Source organism: Rhinoderma darwinii, chromosome 3 (genome assembly GCF_050947455.1).
Source record: "Rhinoderma darwinii isolate aRhiDar2 chromosome 3, aRhiDar2.hap1, whole genome shotgun sequence".
Taxonomy (NCBI): Eukaryota; Metazoa; Chordata; class Amphibia; order Anura; family Rhinodermatidae; genus Rhinoderma; species Rhinoderma darwinii.
In genome coordinates this window covers 342,788,788-342,796,924 of record NC_134689.1, presented here as the reverse complement: position 1 = coordinate 342,796,924, position 8,137 = coordinate 342,788,788, and positions in this window count along the sequence as shown.

The following is an 8,137-nucleotide window of genomic DNA, read 5'->3' as shown; positions in this document are numbered from 1 at the left end:
GCTCCACAGCGCCCGCGGTCCTCTGCGGACTTCCAGGGCAAGAGCGGTAGGAGCCTCCACCTCATGCCGACCTCCTGGAAGTCCCCGTCGGCCTAGCTCGCGGGTCGGTCCCGCTGTTTTTTTTTTACCTTCTTAATAAAAAAATCTTTTTTTTTTTATGGTATTTTCGGAAGCCCCAAGCCCACCTGCATTTGCACGAGCAAGGCCACCTCGGTGACTCCTACCGAAAGCGGCCGGGAGCCACCTCGGTGTACGAGCGGCGTGTGCCTGCCTATTGCACCCGTGGGGGGATAGAGGAGCCATGGGGAAGCCGTGCCAGCCCGGGGGCAGCAGTGTACGAGCTCCGTAGCGCCCTGCGGTCCTCGGCGGACTTCCAGGGCAAGAGCGGTAGGCGCGGCCACCTCATGCCGACCTCCTGGAAGTCCCCGTCGGCCTGGCTCGCGTCTCGGTCCCGCTGTGTGTTTTACCTTCATAATAAAAAAAACTTTTTTTTTTTATGGTATTTTCTGAAGTCCCAAGCCGACCTGCAGTTGCAGGAGCTCGGCCACCTCGGCAACTCCTACCGAAAGCCGTGAAATAGGAAGTACAAACGGGAGCTGCTCCCGTTCCAAGCCGGGAAGGACTTCCATGGTGTGACCGGTAGGTAGTGACACCTCCTGCCGGCCTCCTGGAAGTCCCGGTCGGCCTCGCTCGCAGGTCTGTCTTCATTGACGTTTTGGAGGAAAAACCCTATGAGGTTTTTATTTTGGGCTTCAGCCGGGCAGCAGTTCCAGGAGCCCGGGTAAGTTGGCACCTTACCCCGGTGTATTTGAGGTGGTGACACTTTTAGGGGTGCGAATATCTCCTTCACCTGAAATCCTGTGAGAGGGCATTTCTGCTCCGCGTTCCAAGTCCCTACGGTTCTTCCTAGCGGGAAGTCCTAACCGTTTGTGGCCGAGAAGGACTTCCATGGTGTGACCGGTATGTAGTGGCACGTCATGCCGGCCTCCTGGAAGTCCCCGTCGGCCTCGTTGGCTGGTCGGTCCGGTGCACCTGGACTTCCACGAAAGAACTTTGGTGCATTCTTTCTGGAGTCCCAGGCCGACCAGCAGTTGTAGGAGCTCGGCCACGTTGGCGAGTCCAACCGAGAGTACCGTGAAGGAGGACGTGCTGCACGTTCTAGCGGGAGCTGCACCTGGTCCAACCCGAGAAGGACTTCCATGGTGTGACCGGTATGTAGTGGCACGTCATGCCGGCCTCCTGGAAGTCCCCGTCGGCCTGGCTGGCAGGTCTGTCTTCATTGACGTTTTGGAGGAAAAACCCTATGAGGTTTTTATTTTGGGCTTCAGCCGGGCAGCAGTTCCAGGAGCCCGGGTAAGTTGGCACCTTACCCCGGTGTATTTGAGGTGGTGACACTTTTAGGGGTGCGAATATCTCCTTCACCTGAAATCCTGTGAGAGGGCATTTCTGCTCCGCGTTCCAAGTCCCTACGGTTCTTCCTAGCGGGAAGTCCTAACCGTTTGTGGCCGAGAAGGACTTCCATGGTGTGACCGGTATGTAGTGGCACGTCATGCCGGCCTCCTGGAAGTCCCCGTCGGCCTCGTTGGCTGGTCGGTCCGGTGCACCTGGACTTCCACGAAAGAACTTTGGTGCATTCTTTCTGGAGTCCCAGGCCGACCAGCAGTTGTAGGAGCTCGGCCACGTTGGCGAGTCCAACCGAGAGTACCGTGAAGGAGGACGTGCTGCACGTTCTAGCGGGAGCTGCACCTGGTCCAACCCGAGAAGGACTTCCATGGTGTGACCGGTATGTAGTGGCACGTCATGCCGGCCTCCTGGAAGTCCCCGTCGGCCTGGCTGGCAGGTCTGTCTTCATTGACGTTTTGGAGGAAAAACCCTATGAGGTTTTTATTTTGGGCTTCAGCCGGGCAGCAGTTCCAGGAGCCCGGGTAAGTTGGCACCTTACCCCGGTGTATTTGAGGTGGTGACACTTTTAGGGGTGCGAATATCTCCTTCACCTGAAATCCTGTGAGAGGGCATTTCTGCTCCGCGTTCCAAGTCCCTACGGTTCTTCCTAGCGGGAAGTCCTAACCGTTTGTGGCCGAGAAGGACTTCCATGGTGTGACCGGTATGTAGTGGCACGTCATGCCGGCCTCCTGGAAGTCCCCGTCGGCCTCGTTGGCTGGTCGGTCCGGTGCACCTGGACTTCCACGAAAGAACTTTGGTGCATTCTTTCTGGAGTCCCAGGCCGACCAGCAGTTGTAGGAGCTCGGCCACGTTGGCGAGTCCAACCGAGAGTACCGTGAAGGAGGACGTGCTGCACGTTCTAGCGGGAGCTGCACCTGGTCTAACCCGAGAAGGACTTCCATGGTGTGACCGGTATGTAGTGGCACGTCATGCCGGCCTCCTGGAAGTCCCCGTCGGCCTGGCTGGCAGGTCTGTCTTCATTGACGTTTTGGAGGAAAAACCCTATGAGGTTTTTATTTTGGGCTTCAGCCGGGCAGCAGTTCCAGGAGCCCGGGTAAGTTGGCACCTTACCCCGGTGTATTTGAGGTGGTGACACTTTTAGGGGTGCGAATATCTCCTTCACCTGAAATCCTGTGAGAGGGCATTTCTGCTCCGCGTTCCAAGTCCCTACGGTTCTTCCTAGCGGGAAGTCCTAACCGTTTGTGGCCGAGAAGGACTTCCATGGTGTGACCGGTATGTAGTGGCACGTCATGCCAGCCTCCTGGAAGTCCCCGTCGGCCTCGTTGGCTGGTCGGTCCGGTGCACCTGGACTTCCACGAAAGAACTTTGGTGCATTCTTTCTGGAGTCCCAGGCCGACCAGCAGTTGTAGGAGCTCGGCCACGTTGGCGAGTCCAACCGAGAGTACCGTGAAGGAGGACGTGCTGCACGTTCTAGCGGGAGCTGCACCTGGTCCAACCCGAGAAGGACTTCCATGGTGTGACCGGTATGTAGTGGCACGTCATGCCGGCCTCCTGGAAGTCCCCGTCGGCCTGGCTGGCAGGTCTGTCTTCATTGACGTTTTGGAGGAAAAACCCTATGAGGTTTTTATTTTGGGCTTCAGCCGGGCAGCAGTTCCAGGAGCCCGGGTAAGTTGGCACCTTACCCCGGTGTATTTGAGGTGGTGACACTTTTAGGGGTGCGAATATCTCCTTCACCTGAAATCCTGTGAGAGGGCATTTCTGCTCCGCGTTCCAAGTCCCTACGGTTCTTCCTAGCGGGAAGTCCTAACCGTTTGTGGCCGAGAAGGACTTCCATGGTGTGACCGGTATGTAGTGGCACGTCATGCCGGCCTCCTGGAAGTCCCCGTCGGCCTCGTTGGCTGGTCGGTCCGGTGCACCTGGACTTCCACGAAAGAACTTTGGTGCATTCTTTCTGGAGTCCCAGGCCGACCAGCAGTTGTAGGAGCTCGGCCACGTTGGCGAGTCCAACCGAGAGTACCGTGAAGGAGGACGTGCTGCACGTTCTAGCGGGAGCTGCACCTGGTCCAACCCGAGAAGGACTTCCATGGTGTGACCGGTATGTAGTGGCACGTCATGCCGGCCTCCTGGAAGTCCCCGTCGGCCTGGCTGGCAGGTCTGTCTTCATTGACGTTTTGGAGGAAAAACCCTATGAGGTTTTTATTTTGGGCTTCAGCCGGGCAGCAGTTCCAGGAGCCCGGGTAAGTTGGCACCTTACCCCGGTGTATTTGAGGTGGTGACACTTTTAGGGGTGCGAATATCTCCTTCACCTGAAATCCTGTGAGAGGGCATTTCTGCTCCGCGTTCCAAGTCCCTACGGTTCTTCCTAGCGGGAAGTCCTAACCGTTTGTGGCCGAGAAGGACTTCCATGGTGTGACCGGTATGTAGTGGCACGTCATGCCGGCCTCCTGGAAGTCCCCGTCGGCCTCGTTGGCTGGTCGGTCCGGTGCACCTGGACTTCCACGAAAGAACTTTGGTGCATTCTTTCTGGAGTCCCAGGCCGACCAGCAGTTGTAGGAGCTCGGCCACGTTGGCGAGTCCAACCGAGAGTACCGTGAAGGAGGACGTGCTGCACGTTCTAGCGGGAGCTGCACCTGGTCCAACCCGAGAAGGACTTCCATGGTGTGACCGGTATGTAGTGGCACGTCATGCCGGCCTCCTGGAAGTCCCCGTCGGCCTGGCTGGCAGGTCTGTCTTCATTGACGTTTTGGAGGAAAAACCCTATGAGGTTTTTATTTTGGGCTTCAGCCGGGCAGCAGTTCCAGGAGCCCGGGTAAGTTGGCACCTTACCCCGGTGTATTTGAGGTGGTGACACTTTTAGGGGTGCGAATATCTCCTTCACCTGAAATCCTGTGAGAGGGCATTTCTGCTCCGCGTTCCAAGTCCCTACGGTTCTTCCTAGCGGGAAGTCCTAACCGTTTGTGGCCGAGAAGGACTTCCATGGTGTGACCGGTATGTAGTGGCACGTCATGCCGGCCTCCTGGAAGTCCCCGTCGGCCTCGTTGGCTGGTCGGTCCGGTGCACCTGGACTTCCACGAAAGAACTTTGGTGCATTCTTTCTGGAGTCCCAGGCCGACCAGCAGTTGTAGGAGCTCGGCCACGTTGGCGAGTCCAACCGAGAGTACCGTGAAGGAGGACGTGCTGCACGTTCTAGCGGGAGCTGCACCTGGTCCAACCCGAGAAGGACTTCCATGGTGTGACCGGTATGTAGTGGCACGTCATGCCGGCCTCCTGGAAGTCCCCGTCGGCCTGGCTGGCAGGTCTGTCTTCATTGACGTTTTGGAGGAAAAACCCTATGAGGTTTTTATTTTGGGCTTCAGCCGGGCAGCAGTTCCAGGAGCCCGGGTAAGTTGGCACCTTACCCCGGTGTATTTGAGGTGGTGACACTTTTAGGGGTGCGAATATCTCCTTCACCTGAAATCCTGTGAGAGGGCATTTCTGCTCCGCGTTCCAAGTCCCTACGGTTCTTCCTAGCGGGAAGTCCTAACCGTTTGTGGCCGAGAAGGACTTCCATGGTGTGACCGGTATGTAGTGGCACGTCATGCCGGCCTCCTGGAAGTCCCCGTCGGCCTCGTTGGCTGGTCGGTCCGGTGCACCTGGACTTCCACGAAAGAACTTTGGTGCATTCTTTCTGGAGTCCCAGGCCGACCAGCAGTTGTAGGAGCTCGGCCACGTTGGCGAGTCCAACCGAGAGTACCGTGAAGGAGGACGTGCTGCACGTTCTAGCGGGAGCTGCACCTGGTCCAACCCGAGAAGGACTTCCATGGTGTGACCGGTATGTAGTGGCACGTCATGCCGGCCTCCTGGAAGTCCCCGTCGGCCTGGCTGGCAGGTCTGTCTTCATTGACGTTTTGGAGGAAAAACCCTATGAGGTTTTTATTTTGGGCTTCAGCCGGGCAGCAGTTCCAGGAGCCCGGGTAAGTTGGCACCTTACCCCGGTGTATTTGAGGTGGTGACACTTTTAGGGGTGCGAATATCTCCTTCACCTGAAATCCTGTGAGAGGGCATTTCTGCTCCGCGTTCCAAGTCCCTACGGTTCTTCCTAGCGGGAAGTCCTAACCGTTTGTGGCCGAGAAGGACTTCCATGGTGTGACCGGTATGTAGTGGCACGTCATGCCGGCCTCCTGGAAGTCCCCGTCGGCCTCGGCCACCTGTCGTTAAGCTGTGAGAGGAGCACGTGCTCCCGCGCCGTTTGAGTCTTTGGAATTTGTCCAAGACTCCTCAGATCGATCTGGCTCCCCGCGACCCGGCGGCGGAGGGACCACTCGCTCGGCAGTGCTTTGGAGCACTGTCGGTTACGGCGAGCGCGTCTTCCTCCCACACCGTCCGGGTCTGTTTCGCCCCCGGCCACCTACGGCCGGTGTCCCAAAAAGCCCGGCGGTCCTGCTAAGGCGGGCGCCGGTACCTCTCGCTCCCGCGAGGTGCGTTTGCTCAGTGCTGCTTCTATCACTCTAAAAGGCGTCCGAGAGTGTGCTGGTGTCGCCGGAGCCCGAGGCGCGAGAGAAAGCTTTAAACGACGGGGAGGCAGTGACCGCCCCCGTATGTCCGCTGCTCGCAAGGGCCTCTCTAGCCGAGGTGCTCCCAGGCGCACCCGCGCATGGGGCACGGTTGTTTTTCGCAAGTAGTCCAAAGCCGTCTTCCGCCTCGCCCGAGGCTGGAAGTGTCGGCGTGGCTCCCGCATGCAAGCCACACGCGGCTCCACGGTGGCTTCCCTCCCCCCCTCTCCGGAGGGGGGCGGCCCCATCCCATGTGGAGCCGCTAAGCCGCCGGGAAAGCGGCCTCGGTTCCCCGTGGGCGACAAAGGCGTCCTCCTCGGCACTTTGCGAGCTGGGCCGCCAGAGAGAGCAGTTAACCCGGATTGTCGAGGTTGTTGTTGCCTTTGTCCCATATTACCTAAGCCTGGTCCTTGTTACCTTACTGGTAAGGGTTAGGGACGCTGAGCGCGCTCCATCTTCTCGGCTCTATGTTGGGCTCTCTCTAAACAGGTCCTCGACTTAAGACCGACCGGTCTTCGTAGGCATCCTTCATCTCGGCAGGTTGCGAGCTGGGCCGTCGGTGAGAGCAGTTAACCCGGATTGTCGAGGTTGCCGTTGCCTTTGTCCCATATTACCTAAGCCTGGTCCTTGATACCTTACTGGTAAGGGTTAGGGACGATGAGCGCGCTCCATCTTCTCGGCTCTATGTTGGGCTCTCTCTAAACAGGTCCTCGACTTACGATTCTGCCCCGACCGACCGACCGGTCTTCGTAGGCGTCCTCCATCTCGGCAGGTTGCGAGCTGGGCCGCCGGTGAGAGCAGTTAACCCGGATTGTCGAGGTTGCCGTTGCCTTTGTCCCATATTACCTAAGCCTGGTCCTTGATACCTTACTGGTAAGGGTTAGGGACGATGAGCGCGCTCCATCTTCTCGGCTCTATGTTGGGCTCTCTCTAAACAGGTCCTCGACTTACGATTCTGCCCCGACCGACCGACCGGTCTTCGTAGGCGTCCTCCATCTCGGCAGGTTGCGAGCTGGGCCGCCGGTGAGAGCAGTTAACCCGGATTGTCGAGGTTGCCGTTGCCTTTGTCCCATATTACCTAAGCCTGGTCCTTGATACCTTACTGGTAAGGGTTAGGGACAATGAGCGCGCTCCATCTTCTCGGCTCTATGTTGGGCTCTCTCTAAACAGGTCCTCGACTTACGATGCTGCCCCGACCGACCGGTCTTCGTAGGCTTCCTCCATCTCGGCAGGTTGCGAGCTGGGCCGCCGGTGAGAGCAGATAACAACCCGGATTGTCGAGGTTGCCGTTGCCTTTGTCCCATATTACCTAAGCCTGGTCCTTGTTACCTTACTGGTAAGGGTTAGGGACGCTGAGCGCGCTCCATCTTCTCGGCTCTATGTTGGGCTCTCTCTGAACAGGTCCTAGACTTACGATGCTGCCCCGACCGGTCTTCGTAGGCGTCCTCCTCCTCGGCAGGTTGAGAGCTGGCCCGCGGTGAGAGTATGCAGCCCGGACTGTTCTGAAGCGTCACAGTGGCATATTGAACCCCCCGGTTGACTTACATTCTTGTGGTCGCGAAACCTGGATGCGGTCTCAGTGCCAATCTGCGTCCAACAACGGGGCTCTTGGTTGCTCTCTTTCCATGTGTCCTCGAATGTCTTCCGATGCCTTGGAAGGGTCGGTCGGTTGTTTGAAGACATCCTCCTCCTCGGCAGGTTGAGAGCTGGCCCGCGGTGAGAGTATGCAGCCCGGACTGTTCTGAAGCGTCACAGTGGCATATTGAACCCCCCGGTTGACTTACATTCTTGTGGTCGCGAAACCTGGATGCGGTCTCAGTGCCAATCTGCGTCCAACAACGGGGCTCTTGGTTGCTCTCTTTCCATGTGTCCTCGAATGTCTTCCGATGCCTTGGAAGGGTCGGTCGGTTGTTTGAAGACATCCTCCTCCTCGGCAGGTTGAGAGCTGGCCCGCGGTGAGAGTATGCAGCCCGGACTGTTCTGAAGCGTCACAGTGGCATATTGAACCCCCCGGTTGACTTACATTCTTGTGGTCGCGAAACCTGGATGCGGTCTCAGTGCCAATCTGCGTCCAACAACGGGGCTCTTGGTTGCTCTCTTTCCATGTGTCCTCGAATGTCTTCCGATGCCTTGGAAGGGTCGGTCGGTTGTTTGAAGGCATCCTCCTCCTCGGCAGGTTGAGAGCTGGCCCGCGGTGAGAG